We start from the raw sequence: 26,490 nt of genomic DNA, 5'->3' as shown, positions 1-26,490 counted from the left end.
CAGTTAGTTATGATTCCAGTGCTCTCGCAAGAGGGAGTGAGCATACATTCTTCTATTCCACCATCTTGAACCCCGTCACCCAAGATTATTTAAAAATAATCCACTCAAACAAGTTCATAGCAGCAGTGCTTGTAACAGCAAAGAGCTGAAGATAACCTAAATGGCCTGACAACAGAACAGAGAATCTGTGGTACATCCATAGGAAGAAACATGATACAGTCAAAAAAATGAGCAGCTACACACATACATACACATACACACACACACACACATAGGTGAACTCACAAACACAGTGCAGTGCAAAAGAAGGCAGATACAAAAGAGTACAGGCTGTATGAGTCCATTTATGTAAGTTCAAAAGTAGGCAAATCCCCCATCTTTGTAGTTAGGATAGTGGTTTCCTTCGTGGGAGCCAATGATTAGGAGGAAGCAGGATGTTGCATCCAGGGAACCGTTAATGTTCTACCTCTTCATCCTGCACTCACTTTATATAAGGGTTAAGTTCGCTTTGTAAAAATTCACCTAACTATCAATTTATGATTTTGTACTTTTATGTATGTAAGACATACATCAATAAGAAGTTTACTTTGATAAAAGCAAATTGAAATAAACAAACAGCACCTGATTTGATTTTCCCATCCTTGTTTCCCGAATCTAGCTGAGAAGTTAGAACATTCACCATCTTACCCTGCAGCCAGCACCAGGATTTTGAGTGACACAGTAATTACCTCTTCTCCATCCTTCTTTTTCTGGATAGTTCTATTTTTGAACATAAATCATCTGGTTCCTACAAGTTCCTTTTGTATCTTGTCTAACTTCTCCTCCAGTATCACATTCAAAGGATTATTTTGGGGGCACTCAAATTCTAGCTTTCTTTCCATCCTGGCTCTTCTTTTTCCATTTTTTTCCATTTACTCCCATTGGCAGACAGGGAGCCTCAACTGTACTTTCATCCCACTAAGCGGCAGCCCTAAATGAAAAGGTCTGCCTGGTCACTGGTGCTGGCTTCAGCAGTACATATTCTAGATGTTACCAGTCAATGGCTCATACATTATCCTAGCAGGTATTACACTTGGAACACTCACTTTAAATTAGCTCATCTGAAGAGGTTAATAGACTATTTGTCTGTTATAGCCTTGGCTTTTAAAGTTCTTTTTTATTATTATTACTATTGTAAATGTTCTCTGCACTCTTGCTATGCTTTTAATAATTGGGAACAGAGCTCTAAACGCCTCCAAGCCAGGCCCAGAGTACTTTCTAGTCAGAAGGGCATAAGCTAATCCATGGCAGAATCTCTTGGGAGCCTCAGGAGGCCTGCGGATGCAGGCATGATGCTAGAAAGCACAGAGCAACAGTGTCATAGCTGCACGTCTCTTCTTCAGGGAATGAAGAGAGGACTTTGGCCGGCAAAGCTCTTGCCAGGGGTGCCCTCATCCTCACATAAATTCCTCTGTGGATAAAATAAATGACAGAGCAAAGGATGTGGCTGATAATGGTTGATACTATGGAATTGAGAGTGGTTTGCTAAACTCTCTTGACCTTGGAATACTTTATGCAAGTCCATTTAGGTAGAAGGGGGTCTGTCTGCCTGAATGAAGGACAGGAGAGGTGCCTTACCACCTAAGCTGCTCCTCTTCCATCAACAGCTTCTAAGTGGGCTCCACTGGGTCACTTGGACACCATTGCACTGAATCGTTGTTCTTATAAAGTGATATACTTCACAGGCCACTGGCAAAGCACTTCTAATCCTCCGATGTCAAATCTAATCCTCCAGTGGATGCCTGACTGATTGCATAATAATCCCTGGGAGAGTTGGTCAACATTCAGATGGCCAGACCTGATCAAATTCAGTAGTGGGTCCTGGAAATCTGTGTATTTAACAAGGCCTCTAGGTAGTTCTGATGCACAGACAAGCTTGGGAAGCATGGTCATGGCCTGGACAAAAACCTACACCCATGTTTTTGAAAGCGAGGACCAAGGACTCTCTGCACCAGAATCACCCTCACGTCTAAGATGTGCACTTTAGGACTTGGGAGGCTATGCTGACACATGGAGCATGGGGAGCTACTTTGGTTGCATTGAATGAGGGTTCAGGCCTTCACTGTACTGAAAGCAGGATGCTCTTGGATCTGGAAACCTTTACATGTGGATCCAAGTTCCAGTCCACAGTTTCTCTGATAGAGTTTGTGAACTTAGGGTTGGGCCAACGCCCCTTCTAGGAGACCCAGTGACGTCTTTGCTTGATTTGCTTACTTTCTTCTCTCCTCTTCCCCCATCCAAGAATCCTTTATCTAGGCTTAGGGTTAAAAAAAAATTGGCTCAAATTGATTCATGTTCTTCTAAATCTCTCATCTTCTTGGATCTCTGTCAAAAAGTCAGGTCCCTTTTCTCTGTGATCTGAAGATGCCTCCTTTACCCAAGACATGAAGTTGGAAAACTCTACCTACTTGAGGTAGAGAAAGGACCTCAGCGTACAGGTAAACGCAGAGGGAATGCACACCGGTTCATGGAAACATCCATTTCTTCAGTTACCTGTTAGGCACCCAGGTATGTTCAGCTTATAAAAAACACACCAATGCACATATGGACACCTTATCTTTGATAAAGGTGGCAGGAATGTACAGTGGAGAAAGGACAGCCTCTTCAATAAGTGGTGCTGGGAAAACTGGACAGATACATGTAAAAGTATGAGATTAGATCACTCCCTAACACCACACACAAAAATAAGCTCAAAATGGATTAAAGACCTAAATGTAAGGCCAGAAACTATCCAACTCTTAGAGGAAAACATAGGAAGAACACTCTATGACATAAATCACAGCAAGATCCTTTTTGACCCACCTCCTAGAGAAATGGAAATAAAAACAAAAATAAACAAATGGGACCTAATGAAACTTCAAAGCTTTTGCACAGCAAAGGAAACCATAAACAAGACCAAAAGACAACCCTCAGAATAGGAGAAAATATTTGCAAATGAAGCAACTGCCAAAGGATTAATCTCCAAAATTTACAAGCAGCTCATGCAGCTCAATAACAAAAAAACAAACAGCCCAATCCAAAAATGGGCAGAAGACCTAAATAGACATTTCTCCAAAGAAGATATACAGGTTGCCAACAACACATGAATGAATGCTCAACATCACTAATCATTAGAGAAATGCAAATCAAAAGTACAATGAGGTATCATCTCACACTGGTCAGAATGGCCATCATCAAAAAACCTACAAACAATAAATGCTGGAGAGGGTGTGGAGAAAAGGGAACACTCTTGCACTGCTGGTGGGAATGTGAATTGGTTCAGCCACTATGGAGAACAGTATGGAGGTTCCTTAAAAAACTAAAAATAGAAGTACCATGTGACCCAGCAATCCCACTATTGGGCATATACCCTGAGAAAACCAAAATTCAAAGAGTCATGTACCAAAATGTTCATTGCAGCTCTATTTACAATAGCCCGGAGATGGAAACAACCTAAGTACCCATCATCGGATGAATGGATAAAGAAGATGTGGCACATATATACAATGGAATATTACTCAGCCATAAAAAGAAATGAAATTGAGCTATTTGTAATGAGGTGGATAGCCCTAGAGTCTGTCATACAGAGTGAAGTAAGTCAGAAAGAAAAAGACAAATACCGTATGCTAACACATATATATGGAATTTAAGAAAAAAAAATGTCATGAAGAACCTAGGGGTAAGACAGGAATAAAGACACAGACCTACTGGAGAACGGACTTGAGGATATGGGGAGGGGGAAGGGTGAGCTGTGACAGGGCGAGAGAGAGTCATGGACATATATACACTAACAAACGTAAGGTAGATAGGTAGTGGGAAGCAGCCGCATGGCACAGGGATATCGGCTGGGTTCTTTATGACTGCCTGGAGGGGTGGGATAGGGAGGATGGAAGGGAGGGAGACGCAAGAGGGAAGAGATATGGGAACATATGTATATGTATAACTGATTCACTTTGTTATAAAGCAGAAACTAACACACCAATGTAAAGTAATTATACCCCAATAAAGATGTTAAAAAAAAACCAAAACACCAATTTGTCCAAAAGTACACTTATGATCTGTGCATTTTTCTGTCTGTATATTATACTTTGATAAAATTTACAATAAAAATTGGTTAATATCTCAAAACACTATTATGGCCATAGATAGATCGGTAGATCAGTAGAGACAAAGATAGAGATACAGATATATTCTGAGCAAAGATCGTTAATGGAAGTCATCTCAGTATTGTAATTACAAGTGATTTTTATTTTCTTCAATTCATTTATCCATATCCTTCAAACTGACTATCATGAACACTTTAAATTTTTTTTAGCTCGCCAAGTTTCTAGTCTAAACGTGGACAATAATTAACAGCAAAAGCAACTTCCCCATCACGTTACCTGGAGGTGACCTTTGGGGGCTGCCCCAACAGGGAATTGTGAGCATATTGTCTTTCCCATCACTTCGTGGTTGTGGAGTTCATTTGCACAGGAACACTTTCCATCTCTGGATATATCTGTACACACTTGCTGAAGCCAAAATAAAACTTCAAAGAATTTATAAGAAATAGAATGCTTTTCAGAGGCCCTTGCAAAGTCAGCAAGTATTTGTATAAGAAGCCACTTAATGTCTACTTGACTGATGGGAACTTCAGTTGCAATAAGGCAGCTGCTGAATAGAAAGGAAAGTGTTCTTAAAGATGAAAGAGACAGTACTCCTGTCTGCTCTCTCCCAAGGGTCAGAGCGAAACATCCATGCCAAAGACTCACATGAAGTCCTCCTGAATGACGTTTAAGGTCAGCGTAACAGAAATTGGAAGCAGGCAGCACCGGCTCTGCTGCCCTAGCAATTTCCCCCTCAGAGCCCCTCTCCTCCCCGCTGCATCCCTTCTCCCACCCAACCACACATCACGTAGTTTCCTATTCTGTTTCCCTTTTTTTGCCCTCTGCTGGAGGACATTATATGTAATCTTTTCGACAAACACACGTGAAGCAGGGACTCCAAGGATGAACTGATCAGTGTTACCTGAAGACAGTTAACGTGGTCCCTGTGCCCTTCCCTTTGTAAACAGGGAATTCTAGAAACAGAGGCGTTTTCAGACAGGTGGTAGGATGGATATTTCTGGGCATAAAGGAGCCGTCTCCGCCTCACCTCAGTGTTGAACGAAGAGGCCTGTCGCCCCATGAAGCCAGATCCATCCCTCTCTCTTGCTTTTAATCAGTTCACAGGAACGCCAGGCACCCACCTCCTCCGCTAACAGGCTCAGCATCGAGGTGGCCTCTTGTGGCAGTGGCTTCCGGGGAAGGGTAAGGAACGTGTCCCGCTCCCTCTCCACCACCACATACCTTCCCTGCTCTGCGAACAGGTAGGTGAATTTGCAGAGGTTTAGGGTGCATCCCGCCCCTCCCAGACCAGGCAGCTGCCTCCTGAATCACAGTCCAGCCTGCAGCACATGAACGCGATGGTCGAGGGAGCTCTGCACTCCAGCCCACAGCCATACGGCCCTTCAGCATCAGTCCTGCTTACTGCTCAGAGCAATGGGTATTTCACTTCTCTGGGCCTCTATTTTCTCATCTGTAAAATGGGAAGAACGACAGCGCCTATCTTACGGCATTATTTGAGATCAAATAAGTTAAAACAGGTAAAGTACTCAGCACGGCATCTTGCAAATTGTACTCAACACGCTAGCTGTTTAAGCATCCAAAAATCATTCCTTCCAGAAAGTGCTCCACACGACAGGGGTGAGAACTCCTGGTTGACACCTTATTAGCATTTTGTATTAGGATCTACGTCCCACAGTCCTCTACTCGAATGCCGTTCACCAGCATGTCCTAACTCCATTCACTAGTGCTCCCTACATGCCCGGCAGGCTTCACCTGCACTGTCTCCCTTAATCCTCATGACAATCCTCTGAGGCCAGTGCTGCTGTTCTCCCCATTTTACAGATGACAAACTGAGGTGCAGGGAGGTTAACTAAATGCCCACGGTTGCACAGCTACTAAATGCCAGGACTGGGATTCGAATCCAGGCAATCTGGCGCCACACGTCTTGGCCACTGAACTGTTCCACGCCCTGCACTGCCTACTGTGTGCATCTGGGCCAGAAGATGCAAATACACACCTAGCTTTAACACACCTGCCTCCTGCACTAGCCAGGGCTTGAACTCACATGATGGCCCAGTGATGGAATGTTTAGTGTTCTGAGCGCTTTGAAAATTTCAAATATGTTTAACACCCATCGTCTGTAAACTCTTCCCTTGGACAGTCGGGAATAAAAATGGCATAGCTTTTTTTTTTTTTTTTTGCGGTACGCGGGCCTCTCACTGTTGTGGCCTCTCCCGTTGCGGAGCACAGGCTCTGGACGCGCAGGCTCAGCGGCCATGGCTCACGGGCCCAGCCGCTCCGCAGCACGTGGGATTTTTCCCGGACCGGGGCACGAACCCGTGTCTCCTGCATCGGCAGGCGGATTCTCAACCACTGCGCCACCAGGGAAGCCCAAAAATAGTGTAGTTTTTAAACAAGAAATCCTTTTAGCAGTTATAGGGGAGGGAACATAATTTTGCCTCTACCCGCCTGCGTTCTTTGGTCGAGACCCCCCGTAATAAAAGGTTAACAGGAAAAAAAAAAAAAATTTAAGTATGTACGTACAGGAGTCCCACAAAAAATATGAGATACCAAAAGCGGCCAGAAATTGAGGCTTATATACCATCCCGAGCTAGGAAAAGCATCGGGAACTGGGACTTCAAAGAGAAGTAAACAAAGGCTTCCCTGTTACGCTCAGGCAAAAACCCTTATCTCTGCTGGTAGCTCTCTTCCTGGTACAGGCCCCCTTTCTAATGTAAATTTCCCTTCTACTCTGTTTTCAGAGTTTTCTCCTGTGTCTGCAGTTCTTCAAAATAATCCTTATACCAAAGAGGCATATTTTGGGGTGGCCTATTCTGTTCCCCTTCACAGTTAATGTATTCTAGGAATGGGCTGAGCGCTTCACATTGATCCTATCCCTTAATTTTCACAAAAACGCTCTGAAGTAGGTACTGTGGCTCCACTCATTTTACAGACGGGATTCAGAAAGGGTAAGTAACTTGTCAGAAGTCACACAGCCAGTGATAGCACCCACCTCGTAGGGCTGTTCTGGGGATTAAAGGAGATAATGCATGTAAACAAGTGCTTAGAATAGAGCCTGGTGTATCATCTGTGTTGTTCCCAAGCTGTTTGAGGAGTATTAGTAGGATTCTTTGTCTCACTCTCTTAGGCGAGACCATTCTGATTCATTCAATGTGGAAAGAGATCTTTACCAACTAAAACAACCGCACTAGTCACCAGCTAGCAGAAAGGTTTTTCAATCAGCGGCCTATGAAGAATATCCTGATTCAACAAATTCTCCTTTCAGCTCAAACTAACTTTTGGATCCCCAACTTATTCAATTTAATAAATCTAACAGTAGGCATTTTCAGGGAGAATAAAGTATAGTCACATTTCATATATTTCTCTTTTCTCATTTAATTGTATTCTTGTTATTTAAAAATTCAGGATGTTTTATATCCTGAAATATGTGAGTTCCAACAGAACAGGCACTTTACTGGTACTTCTTCATTTTCTATCCCTTTTCCCACTCAAAGGCTCTGGCTCATCCTTCCCACCCACCACCTCTCCAGAGCCAACTCAACTACTGCTCCTGGTTCCAATTGGGATATAACTGGCTCCCAACCTCTCCAGTGGGATCCTTGACCAAAGAGGTTATTAGGCAGGCAAACCTTCCTCCTCCTAATATGGACCACCTCTCACAGCATAACTTAGATACGTAATCAGATTAAAAGCCTCCTTCCCATCAGGGGTGAGGATGAAAGGAAGAAGCGTGCAGAGAAAGAACACCCTGTCCTGCCACACTCCGTTACCTTCTCCCAGTGTGTGGGAGGGCCAGCACTCAGACCCAGAGAAGGAGAAGCCGGGGTTGGCTCCTTAGTCCCCCTCCTGACCTCTTCTGGGAAACTGTGTCTATAAGCTCCTAGAGTTTTCCAGAAACAGACTCACAGACATAGAGAACAGACTTGTGGTTGCCAAGGGGGAGAGGGGAGGGAGAGGGATGGATTGGGAATTTGGGGTTAGTAGATGCACACCATTACATTTAGAACGAATAAACAACAAGGTCCTACTGTATAGCACAGGGAACTATATCCAATCTCTCGGGATAAACCGTAATGGAAAAGAGTGTTAAAAAAAGAATGTATATATGTGTATAATTGAGTTACTTTGCTATATAGCAGAAATTAGCACAACATTCACCCTACTATCCAGGGAAAGATTCCTGTCCTAGGGTTCTGAGGGGACGACCAAACACATGACACCCAATTCTGGACAGATGGGCTGAACAGTACTAGTCACATAAGCTCACAGCTCAGGGGAAGAAGACACAGCACCCACACAGGGCCACACGGAGTTTGCAGTCAGGGGCGAGTGAACAACCAGGGGGGTGGGAAGCAGGCTTTGTAGTATCAAGGGGTCGGGGTGCCCCCTGGTTCCCACAGGAGAATGAGATTGGTTTGTTTGAATAATCCCACAGTCTGGCAGGAAACTAAAACCCATCCCTTGAGGATAAGCTGAAACTGCGCCTGGTCCCCTTCATAAGGACGGTTGTTTGGCTAGAGGGCCTTATCCATGAGAGCACAGTGGGAAGGGGGACATGCATTAGGCCACTCAAGGCCCTCCCAAATTTATCAGCCGTCAAGGTAACACATAATATTAATCATAGGCTTTACATCACAGAAGGTGGGCACAAAGGGGAGTCTGTGAAGACAGCTTTTGGCATAAACAACCAGGTGAAGAGCAGGTTAAAAGCTTGAGAGACAAAGTCTATCATGCAAGCCTGGATGTTCATCTTCAAAGGCAGAGATAGAGTGTGATGTTCAAAAGCAAGGCTCTGGGGCTTCCCTCGTGGCGCAGTGGTTGAGAGTCCGCCTGCTGATGCCGGGGTTCGTGCCCCGGTCTGGGAGGATCCCACATGCCGCGGATCAGCTGGGCCCGTGAGCCATGGCCGCTGAGCCTGCGCGTCCGGAGCCCGTGCCCCGCAACGGGAGAGGCCACAACAGTGAGAGGCCCGTGTAACGCAAAAAAAAAAAAAAAAAAAAAGAAAGCAAGGCTCTGCTCTCAAGTCTTCAAATGCTTGTCTTATTTTTTTCTTCTTTCATAAGATTCTTGGGACTTTAACCTTAGGTAATTATTTGGGAGAAAATATATTGTTAGGATTATATATGACACATCTATGGAAAGCACATGAATTATAAAGCCTTATATCAATATAGGGTTACTACTTAAGCAGGCCAAGAACAATAGCAAGTGTTCCCATCTCACTCAGAACTGACTGTGTGCTCCTTGTACAGCACCTCCCAGTTAACTCTCACCCCTGTCCTGCAAGGTACATGCTGTCCTCAGAAGGGAAAAGGCCACAGGGTCAGACGGTTACTAAGTGAGAGCAGGGATTTTACCTCAAGCCTGCATGCATCCAAACATAATTTTTTGAAGTTTTACTATTAAGTGTCTAGTCTGGGGAAATGAAAAATACTACTGTACCTTTAACTAGATAGTATTCATTCATTTCGTCTTTCAACAGATAATATTTGAACAACTGCTATGTGCCAGGCAGTATCTCAGTGATGAGAAGTCAAGACCCTCAACTACCTGATTCAAAGAAGTGTGTGGAGGTCTGGACATCCACTTGTGACCATGACAGAGTAACAGGCTGGATTTACCCTCCCGCCTTAAACACTGAAAACTAGGGCTTCCCTGGTGGCGCAGTGGTTGAGAGCCCGCCTGCCGATGCAGGGGACGCAGGTTCGTGCCCCGGTCCGGGAAGATCCCACATGCCGTGGAGCGGCTGGGCCCGTGAGCCATGGCCGCTGAGCCTGCGCGTCCGGAGCCTGTGCTCCGCAACGGGAGAGGCCGCAACAGTGAGAGGCCCGCGTACCGCAAAAAAAAAAAAAACTTACTACGTATGCTAAAAGGCAGGAAAATACAACCCCTGATGAGGAGAAAAAAACCAATCATTCAAGGGAAAGAGTCCCAGAAATAACACAGATGATAGAATTAGCAGACTTGAACATTAAAACAATTATAATAAATATATTCCATATGTTCAAGAAGGTAGAGAAAAGATTTAGCTTGTTAAAAGGAGACATGAATGATACAAAAAAGACTCAAATTAAACTTTAAGACACGAAAAACACAACAGATGGTATTTCGGGTGTCCCAGGACCACCCACACGTTGGGTGACTCACTAGAAGGGCTCACAGGCTCATCACCACAGAGGCAGTATAGTCACAGCTACGGTTTATTACAGTGCAACAATACACAGCATTCCCAGCAAAGGGAAAAGACACATAAGGTGGAGTCGGGAGGAATTCAGACACAGGCTTCCCAAGTTCTCCTCTGGGGCTGGAATGGGGAGAGCCAGGTGGATAGTCACACAGAACACGCTCCTTCTTAAACAGAAATCAGTGTTTCTTCCCAGGGAAACCAGTTTTAAGACTCAAAGTGCAAGGTTTTCATTGGAGGCCGGTCACGTTGGCCCTCTCTGCCTGTGTGACGACCCACAACTACCAAAATTCCAGACTCCCGGTAGGAAAGCAGGCGTTCACCATGAATGCACCATCTGTACCATTAATCTAGGCAAGCTGGTAGAGCAGGGTCAGGGCCCAGGTGGGCCAAACAGCCTTATCAATGTATCAGTTCCAAAGCCAAGTTCCAAGATAGCGTCCAAGGGCCAGCCCCCCAAGTAGTCCTTCTAAAAGGTGCGCAAACTCTTTCCTGCACAGATGAGATGAACATCAGATCAGTGAGCAACAGAAGTCATCTAAAACAAAAGCAAATGAATATGATGACCCCTAAATTTCTGCCTTGAGCAATCTAGAAAATGATGGCACTAGCAACTTAAGAGAGAGCAGGCTTTCCATAATTCTTCTTTTTTTTTTTTTTTTTTGCGGTACGCGGGCCTCTCACCGCTGTGACCTCTCCCCTTGAGGAGCACAGGCTCCGGACGCACAGGCTCAGCGGCCATGGCTCATGGGCCCAGCCGCTCCATGGCATGTGGGATCCTCCCAGACCGGGGCACGAACCCGTGTCCCCTGCATCGGCAGGCGGACTCCCAACGACTGCGCCACCAGGGAAGCCCCATAATTCTTCTTAAAGTATAATTCAAGCACCAAGATAACCCATAATACAGTTTTGTGTAGTTACCAAGCACTAGCCAGGTCTTCAACTGAGTGTTCATTTCTGAAATATCCATAGCTGAAGCTTGATAAGGATATCTCCATATAGCCAAAAAGCAAGAACAACAAAAAATTTAGTGAACATTTTAGTAAATGGCCTCTGTCAGAAATAATCAAAGAAAACAAGAATATAAAAGGATACAATGGGGCTTCCCTGGTGGCACAGTGGTTGAGAGTCCGCCTGCCAATGCAGGGGACACGGGTTCGTGCCCCGGTCTGGGAAGATCCCACGTGCCGCGGAGCGGCCGGGCCCGTGGCCCATGGCCGCTGAGCCTGCGCGTCCGGAGCCTGTGCTCCGCAACGGGAGAGGCCACAACAGTGAGAGGTCCGCGTACCGCAAAAAAAAGGGGGCTTCCCTGCTGGCGCAGTGGTTGAGAGCCCGCCTGCTGATGCAGGGGTCACAGGCTCATGCCCGGGTCAGGGAGGATCCCACATGCCGCGGAGCAGCTGGGCCCGTGAGCCATGGCCGCTGAGCCTGCGCGTCCGGAGCCTGTGCTCCGCAACGGGAGAGGCCACAACAGTGAGAGGCCCGCGTACCGCAAAAAAAAAAAAAAAAAAAAAAAAAAAAGGATACAATGTATTGATGAATATGAGAGTGATGGAGAGAACATTCATCACCTGCCAGTAATGCACTTCCTGTACAATTACCTGTCTTCATCTTCACAACAGTTTACGTAAGAATTATTTTACAGATGAGAAAATGGAGGCTAAAAGGAGGTTTAGTAAATACTACACAAGAAAACACAGTTAATTTGATAGATCAAAAACTATAAGCCCATAACTCTGTCCCCAGATTCTTTGTGCTTTTCATTGTCCTCTGCTTTCATTCGAACTAAGGACAGACAGAATGAAAGAGGCAATTTTTTAAAACGAATATAAAGATAAAGATCTTCAAATGAGTCATTTGAACTGATAGGGGAAGCATGTCAGTTGGTAGGAAGGTGGTAGACCAAGAGGGTGAATTCAAAAGCCTGAAATCGCCCTAACCTCTGCTCTCTCATCTGCCTCCTGCAAAAACAAAAACAATAGTATAAGTAAACTCTATTCCACCTACAGAATGTTTTTTTTTTTATCTCTGGAGTTTTATCCCTTTGAAATGAACTAATTCTAGCGTAACAAAAACCATAAGGCAAAGATGGCAAATATGCAATCACTCTTTTGTTTCACAGAAGGGAGACATTGTTCATATATCATGGCCCTTTTCCCCTCTAAAACCAGATATAGCCCCAGAATCCTTCTCAACACATCGTTCCAGGCAGCCCTTTCCAATGATGGAAATTAGAACTCAGAATGAAACTTCTTTGGCATGTTTATGCTCGGGGGCATCTGTTATCACATAGTGGTTAAAGTTCAGGTTCTAAACCTTAGCTGCCTGGGCTTAAAGGCTAGCCCCACCACTTGCTAACTCTAAGTGAATTTGAATAATTAACTGAACACCTCTGTGATTCCATTTTGTCTCTGACTTGGGGATAGTAAGGGTGTCTACTTCAGAACGTTTTGCGAGAATTAAAGGAGTTAAAATAAATGTAGTGCTTAGACTAGAACCTGGTACACAGTAAACACTACATGCCTCAGCTGTGTCTGCTGTTGTCGTTTTTATTAAAACCAGATAGATGAGGTTTTGATAATTAGTTTTGGCAATAAACAGAGAGAGAAGGTTTTGGGCAACTGAGCAAGAAGAGAGATAAAAGAAAATAGAGTAGAATAAATCCTTTTTACAATTTTACTGTCTCAGTCCAGCTTATAGGGATGATTAAAGGGTCGTACATAGAGGCGTGGACCAGACCATCTCTTAAGGCCCTTTCTATCTCTCTAAATTCTATACCATTTTTGTAAAGAAAAAGGAAACTTATACAAGCCCCCTTATCTAAAACATTTCAAATGTCCAACAACAAAGTATTTGGTTAAATATAAGCTCTGACCTGTACATACAATGAAATACTGAATGTCTCCATTAGAATTCATGTTTTAGAATATTTGATAACTTAGGAAATATCTCATAATATATTAAGTTAAATAATAATACTCCAAATCATATATAAAATGTTTGTGTTTTATAAAATATATACAGATATTAATATGTGAAAACTATTCTACATGTTTACTTGGTGTATATATTGCCATATTACGCATACCAATGTAAAATATATACATATCCTATCCATAGGAAACATGGGTAGACATATACCAAAATGTGAACATGGCTGTATTTGGATGGTAGGACTATAGCTGATTCTTAGTTTTTATACATTATTGTATTTATCAGGTTTCCAGATAAGTATGTATTACTTTTATTTAAATTTATTTTAACTATATATTTAGCCTTGGTCAAAATGCCAATATTTGTCAGATAAAGCTGACATTTTTTACTTGGCCACAACAGGGTGTTAATTCAAAAGACATATCCTATTAGTAAAGGCAGAAATCAATAAAATCAATAAATCAATAAAATAAAAGAATCAAGGTATTTCAACAAATTCATTCACACAATTTGCTTCACAAAAAATCCCAAGTTAATTCCTTTCTATATAATTTAGAGAAAACTTATTTTTCCTAAATAATTGTGTCTAACTTACATTTCCTTGTATCAGACCAAAACCAATTTAAAAAAAAAATCCTTTCCAAAGCCCACAAGTCAAGCACTCAGACTTCAAATAGTGCTTCCCAATTTTCAGCACAAAGGACTATTTATAATATCAGGCACCCATGCTTCTAAACCAGGCTATATCCCGCCACATCTTGGCTCCGGTCCCCTAGAAAACAGAGCCTGATGTACAGTTTATGTGCTACCACTCCTACTCCCAGGACAGCAAGAGCCTGAGGGCAAAGGTGGAAGGAAGACAGTGAAGGAGAGAAAGCAAACACAAGGCGGTACATTACAGTGATGGCCGCAGCCCCACAAGAAGACCTAGTCCGTTGCTTTGCTGCACAGACGTCTCTGAAAAGGCCATTGGAACCACTGAGCCTCAGAAGAATTGATCAAGGGGAGGATGAGAGAAGGATTTGTGTTCTGGCCCTCTTCTGTTTCCTGTCCAAGTGAGCTGCACGGAGCAGCACCTCCCCCTGTACTCCCGGGATGTGTTTCCATCACGTTGGGGAAGCTGCCGGGGAAGCCAGATCTCCTGTCCCATAGCAAGTACTTCCTCGGAACCCGGAAGTGGCAGGAGGAGCCAGAGCCCTTGTGAGACACTCAGTCAGACAAGGATGCCTGAGGAGTCCTCACCCACAACAGGCTGAGCTAGCAGAGGACAGCAAGTGGCCAGGGCTCCTCCCTGAGCAAGTCGCCCAGGCCTGAGGGGCAAGTGGGGCGACGTGAGTCGGGGAGATGCATAAATGAGTATGGTGCCCCCACTAGGCCTGGCCCACCAGCCTCAGACCACAGTTTCTTCATTTTCCACAGTCCTTAAGAATGAAACAACCACTGCTAAAATGAGTGTTTCATGGAAACCGCTTTGAACTAAGTCAACTTCACCTACCAGGTGTGACTTGGCAAGTCACCTTCTCTGGAATTTCTCTCTAGAATTTTACTGTATTCACCTTCAATAATGTTTTCCTCAGTAAATTCTTCTTCAAATATTAAAAGAATGACATGTTGCCACTGAAATCATGAAATAATTCAAAAGGAAAATTAATAAGCTCACTCCCCTACTTAGTCCCCTTCTGCGTCATAACCCATATTTACAGCCCAGCCTTCATGCACATGTTTTGTCAGCATAGAGAAAGATGTGGAAGGAAGAGGTCCAGCCTGAATGACCCTTCTATTATTTTCTTCTTATTCACGAGGAATTATAACACCAAGTTACTCTAAAATTTGTTTTTCTTACTTAATTATACATCAGAGATTTCCCTCTAGGCAAACACGTACAGCTCTAACTCATTCGAGTACGGTCTTCAAATGAATCCTGAAACATTCTCTTTTAGTGACTGCAATTTTATTTTCCAATGTAAAATTATTTATTCTGTTTCATTAAAATTATCTCTAGATTATCTTCCTAACATAAAATAGAGGCAATACAGCATAGTGTCTAAGCATGCAGCCTCTGATGCTAGAATGCTTGAGTGTTATTCCTAACTCCGCCACTTAGAAGCTGTATGGCAGGATACGTTTCTTAATGTCTCTGCGCTTCAGCATCCTTACCTGTAAAAGAGATTACAGTTCTTACCTCCTGAATGGTATTGGAGAATAAAATGAGTTAATACAACCAAAGCACTTAAGACAGTGCCTAGCACATAAGAAGCACTTGGAAGAACAAAACTGGAAGCATCATGCTACCTGATTTCAAACTATATTACAAAACTGTAGGAATCAAAATAGTATAGTATTGGCATAAAAACAGGCACATAGATCAATGGAACAGAATAGAGAGCCCAGAAATAAACCCATGAATATGTGGTCAATTCATTTACAGCAAAGGGGCCAAGAATATACAATGGGAAAAGGACAGTATCTTCAATGAATGCTCTTGGGAAAACTGGACAGCCACATGCAAACAAATGAAACTGGACCACTATCTTACACCATACAAAAAAATTAACTCAAAATGGATTGAAAACCTGAACGTAAGACCTGAACCATGAAACTCCTAGAATAAGAAGCATTTGGTAAATGTTAACTATTACTGTTATAAGTATTAGCATCTCCTGGTGCCTACATAAACAGTAACACACCCATTTAACAAAGAAACAAAGGTGAATCGAGGGACTTCTCTGGTGGCACAGTGGTTAAGAATCCACCTGCCGCTGCAGGGGACATGGGTTCAAGCCCTGGCCCAGGAAGATCCTACATGCCATGGAGCAACTAAGCCCGTGCACCACAACTACTGAGCCTGCACTCTAGAGCCCATGAGCCACAACTACTGAGCCCGCATGCCACAACTACTGAAGCCCACGCGCCTAGAGCGCATGCTCCGCAACAAGAAAAGCCACCGCAATGAGAAGCCCACGCACTGCAATGAAGAGCAGCCCCCGCTCACTGCAACTAGAGAAAGCCTGCGCACAGCAATGAAGACCCAACACAGCCAAAAATAAATAAAGAAATTTATTTTTTTAAAAAAGGTGAATCGAGGGACTTCCCTGGTGGTCCAGTGGTTAAGAATCTGCCTTCCAAGCAGGGGATGTGGGTTCGATCCCTGGGCGGGGAACTAAAATCCCACATGCCACGGGGCAACTAAGACTGTGCGCCACAACTAGAGAGCCCAGGTGCTGCAACTACCGAGTCTGCATGCTCTGGAGCCTGTTCACCACAACTAGAGAGAAGCCCATGTGCCGCAACAAAGAGCCCACACACTGCAATGAAAGAGCCCGTACGCCGCAACTAAGACCGGACACAGCCAAAAATAAAATAAATAAATAAATATTTTTAAAAAGTGAATCAAGCCCTACTATGTGTCACGTGCTCAGTATATAAGGACAACTAACACAAGGTCTCTGCCCCTGAAGAATGATGAAGAAGATAAATACAAAGGCAGGTAAATCACAGTATCACACGATAGATGGTCTAATCACAGTAGAAACCAACAGCTGTGAGGCTCCGCGATGGGAGTGAGTAACCGTGTCTCAAGAAACACTTCAGGCCTGAGACGGATCTCGAAAGATGAGTAATAGGAATTTGCAAGTCAGAGTGGTAGCACTGGAGTGGGTGTTCTAAGTCAAGGAAGCAGTCTACACAAAAATGAAAGTATTCCTCTAGGCAGCTGGCCGCATGTTCCATGGGGAGATAGTAAGATATCACAATTTTCTTCCTATTTTCCAAAATGTCACATCTCACTAGCTCAAACCAGAGCATCTGGTCCTCTGTCAATAGGCACTTTGCAAAATGTTTTGGTTCCAGTGACTCACCACCACCACAGACTAATCAACTACTATGACTCATTTCAACCCTCTTGGAATTGTTTCTCTGCAAAGCATATCTCTACATGAAACATGCCAAGTGAGTGACTAAATACGCTTGTGAAGGACTACACCAGAGAGTCACTAAGCATAACTGTCACACTTGCTAGAGTCTGTGCTCCAACATTGGTTTCTGTACTGCCAGGGGATTTGTTAGGGAGCAAGAAACTGACATTGAGCCTAAGCAAAAGGTATAGATGAGGCACGGAGTTTCCTACGGCTACTTTTTGGTGTGGGCACAAGGCACTATGAAGCAAACACTGCAATGGCACAATTCAAAAGCCAAAGACTCACGAGTAATTATTAACGCGGATGATTCCCTTCTGTCTCCATGGCTTCATCTAGTCAGAAGGGATGAAGAATTTGAGAAAACCCTGTTCATCTAAACTGTATGATTTTTTGATCATTTAGAATCAGACTTTTCTGTTTTTAGGGTATGTGGACCCCATCACTGTTAAGTAACTGTCTTCCAAGAAAATACAAAGAGGTGAAAGATATTTTTGAAATATATATGTTGTCTTAGCTTCGTTAAAATTCAAGACTCAGAAAGCGTTCAGAACAAGAGGAGCTTATTATAGTATTGACAGCATAAAAGTCATGATACCGAACAATTGGAAACAACCTAAATGCCCATCAGTAGGTGAACATATTAATACAAAATTAATACAAAATCAACCAGGAAACACTACGCAGCAGCTGAAGCAATTGAACCTGGATCAACTTCAAAAATGTGAGGCTGAAGACACACATGCAAGATGGAGAATATGTACATATGATGCTGTTTTTAAAACACATAAAATGTTACTACGTACTTATATGTAAAATACGGGTTGCAAGTATATAAACAAACTCAGTAGGGTCGTTTCTCTGGGAAATGGGGAAGGGAATGGAAAATGATGTTGGGGGGATGAAGAAGATTAAAGTAGACTTAGCTTTGTCTTTAAGGTTAAAAAAAGACAAAGTGAAATGTGGACAGTTATGACTTTTCTGTACTTTTTCATATTTAACTAAAACTATGTGATTCTTTCTTCTGCTTTACAGCTTACTTTGCATCTTCCTATTTTCTTTACTATCAGAGATATAAATCGATCCTACCATTTGAACTTCAGACACGGACACTAATTACTTTCTATATCAGAGTTCAATTAGAAAAACAGAAAGTACTCTGTGCATTTCAAACAGAAAAGAATTCGTACGTTGAAGTAGATGCTTTCAAAACCACTGGAGGAGCTGGGAGCAAAAATTGCAGGGGATGGGGGATCATTTAGCCTTCAGTATTTAGGTGTAGTTTTTGTCCAGAGAATCAGCAGGTTCCTGCTGCTGCCCATTGGTCTAAAAACTGCAGGAAACCACTGCTAAAAGTCACAGCTGCCTGCAGCCCTGGGGAGGGTAACTGGCAGGGAATTATAGTAGGCAACTGCAAAAACCCACATTTGCGGAAGTTCACACACCTGCCCCTGATGCCTGAGGAACTTTCCTTTACCTTCTAAATCTCATATGAATGCATCTCGTTTTCATTATTTAAATTGAATCCAAACCTCTGCTGGAAAGGGAGTGTGGAGATGTAAATCACAGTCTTCTCAGCTCCAGAGGTACAGGGGCTAGCACAGAAAAGGATAGAAACAATGCAAAATGCCAAGACAATATGTGGAATGCCTTTATTCTGTAAAGGTCAAACATTCAGTTCTGTTCTTCAGTCACCATTTTTTCTTAGTCGGGGTTAAGAATAAATAAATAAGTGCTTCACTAACCATTCACCCTGGGTGATCAAATCAGCAAGGAGCCATCCAGTGACAACCCCCGCCCCCAGCCAGAACAGAGTCTTTCTTCTTACCAAGAGTTATAGACCACCTCTTCTCTCTGTGAAGCAAAACTGATTACTAATAAAGCAAGCTTTCCTCTGTCTTAAAATAGGGAAATCCTATATCTTTCCATATTGCCAAATAAATGATGTTATTGTGTCTGCTGACCCAGTGCTGAAGAGCACACAAAAGCAGGATGGCATCAGGGTTAGGTGGAAAGGACACTGAATCCATAGTCCAGAGACCTATATTCTGTTTCCAGCCTTACCACTCACTAGCTAAGAGACATTGGGAAAATCAGTTAGCATTCCTAGAAAGAAGAAGTATATCATTACTCCGTGTTTCCCAGCTCTCCAACTCAGCTCTCAAGTTATACTGTTAGAACAATGCAGTAAAACCAAATGTCACTCTTATATGCCATCATTCTCACCTTATCACAATTAATCCAGACTCTAATACCATATTTTTCTTGCAGAGAATGGGTAGTTAAATATTAGTTCCTCTTGGCACTTATAAACTGAATACATCAGATTTGACTTCTAAACCCTGATGAAATACTAGATCTAAGTAACCATCATCAGTGGTTGCTAAAATGATTAGGTAAAAGGCTGATGATGAACTTTATAACAGATTAACAATATCTTAACGCATTGATCATTCTTAACACCACAAAAAGAGAGATGTGTAGACACTATGTGCTTCTAGATGGAATGTCCTAAGTACACAACTCTGCCTATGAAATATTAGTGTCCTCTTCCTCCTCCCATCAAATCTGCTTAGGCTTCTAGATCTAAATACAAGATTACAAGAAATACAGACTACAGAAATACTGGATTATAGGAAATACAGAGAAAGAAGTAAGATATTAAATATCAGCAAAATCCAGCAAATGGAAAATTCTATAGGACAGAATTTCCGTAGGAAGAAAATTCTATAGGAAGAAATGCAAACGAAGCATATCTTCAAAAAATAAATGGCGGGCTTCCCTGGTGGCGCAGTGGTTGAGAGTCCGCCTGCCGATGCAGGGGACACGGGTTCGTGCCCCGGTCCGGGAAGATCCCACATGCCACGGAGCGGCTGGGCCCGTGAGCCATGGCCGCTGAGCCTGCGCGTCCGGAGCCTGTGCTCCGCAACGGGAGAGGGTACAACAGTGAGAAGCCCGCGTACCACAAACAAATAAATAAATAAATGGCAAGGTAGAAAGGAGAGCAGAAAACCTACAGATTAAGAGAAAATTAACAGTTGTATCAGCCAAATTCAATGGGTGAAACTTGTTTATATTTGGGACTCAAGCCAATACTAAAATAAAACATTTATGAGATAACAGAAAAAATGAACATGGACTAAGTATTTAATAATATTAAGGAATTATTGTTAATTTTAGGGGGGTGAAATGGCCTATGGGTTGCTTTTACTCTGTTATTATAGTTTTGTGCTCTTTTGGATTTTATAAATCCTTAGAGGGGTGGGGAAATAAGGTGCTGACCTAAATAACTTTGGAAATGAATGAAGACTGTTAAGACTGAAGATGAAAGAAATTATACATAAGAACTATATTTTAGTTGATAAAGTTGTTTCCATGGAGGTTGGGTTAACATTTTGGAAACCATTATACATGTATACAGGAATTAAATTACCATATAAATGGATGGCAGATGGCAAGAGCCAGGCTTCTCACTGATGGAGGGAGATTACAAAGGGGAAAAAGCTTGAATGGGTTTATGTGGTATTGAATTAGAGTTGGAGACATCACTATGAATTCATTTTTAGCTTATTATATATACAGATGGTTACATATAGAAATACTTATTGATATGTGCATACACAGGCGTATTTCTTTGCTCTGTCAACTGAGAGAACCTGGAAGCAGTGACACCCCAGTAGTGATGAGCACATCTAGCACCCAGTTCTAGTGCCATTCCCCAACAAAGGAGCCAGAAATGACTGATTCTAGGACTGGGGCTGGAAAGACACAATATGGGCCTAAAGCATAGTAAGGAAGTGCTCAAAAAACAGTCAATCACATTAAAAAAACCCACAGTGATAGCTATATGTCAAAGGGACACAGGAACCTACTGAAAGAGCTCCCAGTGGCTAAAATTGGAACAATTGGAGCAACAAATAAATAAGTTAGTATGGGATTATAACTCAAGATATAAGACATACCTATGAGTACATACTGCTATAAATAAATGATTGAATAACTAAGTAAATAGGAGAGAATGGACAAACCTCCCAGCCAAATTCCAAACAATCTACGTAGATATTTCCCTTCAAGAAGGTGGAACATAATTCCCCTCATTATGTAGACTGCACAGAATGTCGTCCTTTCAAAGAGTACAGTATGGAAATAGCGGGGGAAGTGTAGCTTTACAGTGAAGGAAATTGACAGCAGTATATTAGCCAGGTGATCAAGGTTAACCTCTATCGTGATACGTGGTTTTAAAAGTATACACCAGTGATATGATGTGATGAGAAGGGCGCTTCACCTCTGTAGTTTTCTTCCCCAAATTCCATGGTCCCAGTCTACTTTTGAGAAAAACATCAGACAATTCCCAATTAAGGAATATTCTACAAAAATACTTTGACCAGGGCATCCCTGGTGGGGCAGTGGTTGAGGATCTGCCTGCCAATGCAGGGGACACGGGTTCGAGTCCTGGTCTGGGAAGATACCACATGCCGCGGAGCAACTAAGCCCGTGAGCCACAACTACTGAGCCTGCGCGTCTGGAGCCGGTGCTCCACAGCAAGAGAGGCCGCAACAGTGAGAGGCCCGCGCACCGCGATGAAGAGTGGCCCCCACTCGCCATGCCTAGAGAAAGTCCTCGCACAGAAACGAAGACCCAACACAGCCAAAAATAAATAAATTAAAAAAAAAAAAAACTTTGACCAGTATTTAAAAAAAAAACAGGGAAAATTTGAGAAACTGCTGCAGTCAAGAGGAGTCTAAGGACACATGATAACTAAGCGTAATGCAGTGCCTTGGATAAGATCCTAGAATAGAAGATAAATCTAAAATGCTTCCAAAATAAAAGGTTTAATTTTTCTAAAAAAATGTAACGTACAGGGCTTCCCTGGTGGCACAGTGGTTGAGAGTCCGCCTGCCGATGCAGGGGACACGGGTTCGTGCCCCGGTCCGGGAAGATCCCACGTGCCGCGGAGCGGCTGGGCCCGTGAGCCATGGCCGCTGAGCCTGCGCGTCCGGAGCCTGTGCTCCGCAACGGGAGAGGTCACAACAGTGAGAGGCCCGCGTACCACAAAAAAAAAAAAGAGTAATGTACAGGAAACAGAAAGTCCTAGAGAATCATTCTGAAGTGCAATGTCTAGTATTTGCCTTAAAATAATCCACTTAGTGGTGGAGGGATTGGAGATAGTGCAAAATGGGAGGAAACATACATAAAACAAGATTGGCCAAGAGATTATAATTGATTAAGCTGAAATTCAGTATGTCAGGGGTCACTATTCTTCTGTAAAAGTCATGTTTCTATAGTCCCTGTAACAGGAACCACTGATCAGCATTTATTCACGTAACAGTGGGAAGATGAATGAAGTGTGGATTTTTTGGTCAAGGGTAGCCACCTGTTTCTCAGTAAACATTTGGTATTCAGGGTCAGGGAACATATCATCATGTCCTGGACATAGTAACTGCCTGGTGCATCTGAGTCTAATACACTGAGCTTTCTCACCCAGCAGATCATGGCCAATGATGCTTTTAAACCACGTAAAGGACTCCTGTCTCAAAGAACAACGCGGACATTCATTGACCCTGGAATCTGGTAGAAATTCCAGAAGATCCAGTGGAAATCAATTTGATTTTTAGTTCACGAGAAATTTTATATCATGAGTCTTAACCAAATTAATACACTCTAACATATTTCCTGCAACATACATATTGTATAAGTTTTATTTTAACCTTTACAGTGAAATCCAGGTAAAGATATTAATGCAAGATAGTGATATCCAGTGAATCTACCTAATGGAGAAAATACTTCTGTTTTTATGACCTCTGTCTGGACAGCTGTAAGTTTCTCAGGCGTTGAAGTTCCTTGTTCTTCTGACATAAAATATTTCTAAAGTACCATTTCTATATGTTGCAGAATGATTCATTATTGATAAGGGTAGAGCAACTTGCTTCATGTAAGATAATATATTTTAAATAAAACAATATAATTTATTATGCTAACTTTGTTCTCTCATATTTACCTTTTTTTTTTTGTAAAGGCACGGCTTAAAACAGATTTATTCTAAACATTCAGTTAAATGTGTATTTCTTCCATAGGAAATAATTAAATTAATAAAATTTAGTGCTGCGGTCTTCATCAAATGCTTTGGTGAATTATTATAAAATAATGCCTAAATGACCTTTTTGGAAGACATAACCAGCAGAATCAGGAGACAATAATCTAGTGCTGTCCTGTGCAAAATGTACTCCACACAACTCTAGTTCTGTGGAGTGATACCGCTATTATTTGCTGAGGTGGGGGAAAGTCCTGAAGTCAAACAAGTTTAGAAAACATTGTATTAAACAAGTTATTTACTGTAGGACTTTAACATGCTGGTGGATATCATGAATCTTAAAGAGGGGAAGATAGCCTGCAGCATTTCTTAGATTAATTCGACCACAGAACACTTTTTTTTTCCTGAGCCTCCTTACAGCAGTGCCTTTATAGTGAAAGGAGTAAAGTGCAGGGTGGGGAAGGGAGGTGGCACTAGCTTTGGAGGCATGGCAAGTTCAACCTGCAGTGGAATTTGGATTCTGTCCTTTCAAATAGGATAATGTCAGGCAAGTGGTCCATTCTAAGCTTCATCTTAATCTTTAAGGTGATATTCACCTTCCAATAAAGGTGATAATATCTAATTTGCATGGTTTTCATAGGGCTTACAAACAATTTAGATGAGTTCTATTTCAGGTTATGATGTAAAAGTCTATAGAAAATTATAGTTCTCACTGTAGGGGGAAAATGGATAAACTGAAAAGAAGAAAAGATGGATGCCAAAAAGTCTAAAGGAATTAACTTCCAGACAGGGAAGAACCTTTTCCTCCCTAGTAGCATCTGCTAAGCTTGAGATAGGTAGATAATTGAGCTTGCCATGAGAAAAGGGATTCTTCTTGCAAGGGAAAGGAAAATCTAACAGCGTCTGTAACAGCCACAGTAGCATGAGTGATATATTTGAGCCTAGAGGAATCCACAAAAGAATAAGCAGCTCTCCCCACCAGTCAGTCTTTGCCCTTGAGACTTTTGATGAATGCTGGGCAGCTTGGGAAGCTGGGGCACTAGGCTGGAAAGGTAGAGAGAGCTCCCCATTGCGTGAGTGATTAAATCTCCAAGTCAGATCGGGGAGAGCAGCTGTACTAAAAACAGGACAGGTCTCATTCTCAACACATTTCAAGCCAGATGAGAACCAAAGCAACCTAAAGCTGTAACCCATTCCCATCCCAACTCAATTCCTGATGGAATTGAAGTGATTAGTCCCTCAACCTTGCTGCCTGGTAAAGGAAAATGTGCCCTACCTGAAAAGAAACACAGTTACGTCAATATCTACAGGTTTTTAATACAACGTCCCGAATAAAATTTTAAAAATTAACAATAAAAAAGGACATGCAAAGAAGTAGGAAAAAGTAACTTTTAATCAAGAAAATAATAGAAGTAAAACTAGAGATGACCCAGATGTTGGAACTGAGAGTAGATATAAGTGTATGTATGGCTGATTCACTTTGCTGTACAGCAGAAACTAACACAACACTGTAAATCAACTATACTCCAATAAAAAAAATTAGGGGCTAGGGGCTTCCCTGGTGACGCAGTGGTTGAGAATCTGCCTGCCAATGCAGGGGACACGGGTTCGAGCCCTGGTCTGGGAAGATCCCACATGCCGCGGAGCAACTGGGCCCGTGAGTCACAATTACTGAGCCTGCGCATCTGGAGCCTGTGCTCCGCAGAGAACAAGAGAGGCAGCGATAGTGAGAGGCCCGCACACCTCGATGAAGAGTGGCCCCCGCTTGCCACAACTAGAGAAAGCCCTCGCACAGAAACGAAGACCCAACACAGCCTTAAATAAATAAATTAATTTAAAAAAAAAGAAGCAAGCTAAAAAAACTATTATAAACATGTTAAATAAAGGAAAAGATGGACAAAGTGGCTGAAAATATGAAGAATTTACGCAGAGAAATGGAATCTCTAAAAAGAACTAAATGAACTTTCTAGGACTATACAGTGTACAAAATTAGGATTTCATGGAATGAGTCAGTGAATTCAAAGACAACTCAAAATAAATTATTCAGACTGAAGCACAGATAAGAAAAATAATTTTAAAAAAGAAAAAGACTGTTAAATGGTCTAACCTGTGTTCTGGAGTTCTGGAAGAGGAAAAAAAGAATGGAGAGAAGGAATATTTAAAGAGATAATGTCTCTGGATTTTCCAAAACTGATGAAAGACATCACCACAGATACAAGAAGCTCAGTGAACCCCAAATAAGATAAATACAAAGAAAAAACTCCTAAAAACATCATGATTAACTGCTCAAGACTGAATATAAAAGGAAATTTTAAAAGTAGCCAGAGGAAAAAAAAAGATGTCATCAAGGGAACAATTATACGAATGGTGGAAGCCAAGAGACAATTAAATGACATCTTCAAAGTGCTAGGAAAAAAAAAGAAGGAAAACTGCCAACCTAGAGCTCTTTACCCAGTGAAAATATCTTTCAGAAGTAAAGGTTAAATAAAGACATTTTCAAGCAAAGCAAAGCTGAGGAACATTTTTGCCAGCAGATCTACAAAACATTCTAAAAGGAGTCCTTCAGAATGAAAGGAAATGATTACAAATGGAAGCATGAAATTTTTAAAAAGAATGAAAAGCTCCAGAGAGGATAAACATATGGATAAATGTAAAAGATTAATTCGTTTAAAACTTTTTAGAAGACTAGTGACTATTTAAAACAACACAAATAATTTAAAAAATAACATGTGGTAGAGTTTATAACATAGGTTGAAGTAAAATACATGACAATAAAAGCAAAAAGAGTAGTCATAAGTAAGGGCAGTTTTAGAGATAAAAGCTTTTTATATTGTTCATGAAGTGGTAAAATGCTACTTATAGACTGTAATAAGTGTAGATTATGCATTTTATAATCTCTAGAGCAGTGGCTTTCAAAATACAGTCCCCAGACCAGAAGTATCACCTAGAAACTTGTTAGAAATGTCAAGTATTGGTTCCTATTGCAGACCTACTTCATCAGAAACTCTGGGGGTTGAGCCCAGCAATCTATGGTTTGCATAGCTGTCCAGATAATTCTAATGCAAACTAAAACTTCAGTACCTCTGTGCTACACCTGGAAAGACAACAGAGAGGAGATTCTTCTCAATGGTAGACCTGTGAACAGTACAATTGCTCGTTGGCTTTGGGTGAAAGGAGAAGTGATCCAAGGTGAGGATATATATAAATCCCTGGGCAGCATCCAATGGCCTGACTGTCTGGCTAGGGAACTGGAAGGAAAAGAACTGGAAGATGAGAAACAAGGAGTCTTGTGGATAGACATAT

General features: G+C 42.2%; 1 long non-coding RNA gene across 2 annotated transcripts in view; it reads right to left on the bottom strand.

Moving 5' to 3' along the window:
* LOC137201726 (uncharacterized) overlaps positions 1 to 26,490 on the bottom strand; it is a 151,522-nt gene that overhangs the window by 83,781 nt on the left and 41,251 nt on the right. The window contains exon 3 of one of the 2 annotated variants that reach the window (XR_010932294.1): positions 6,583 to 9,204. The exons of the other annotated variant lie outside the window; for it this stretch is intronic. This is a non-coding gene — a long non-coding RNA (uncharacterized lncRNA). Of the gene's footprint in view, positions 1 to 6,582; positions 9,205 to 26,490 lie in introns of those variants that run through there. 2 annotated transcript variants of the gene reach the window in all.

Source organism: Pseudorca crassidens, chromosome 11 (assembly GCF_039906515.1).
Source record: "Pseudorca crassidens isolate mPseCra1 chromosome 11, mPseCra1.hap1, whole genome shotgun sequence".
Classification (NCBI taxonomy): Eukaryota; Metazoa; Chordata; class Mammalia; order Artiodactyla; family Delphinidae; genus Pseudorca; species Pseudorca crassidens.
Note: the sequence above shows the minus strand (reverse complement) of the source record. Positions and strands in the feature narration are given on the sequence as shown.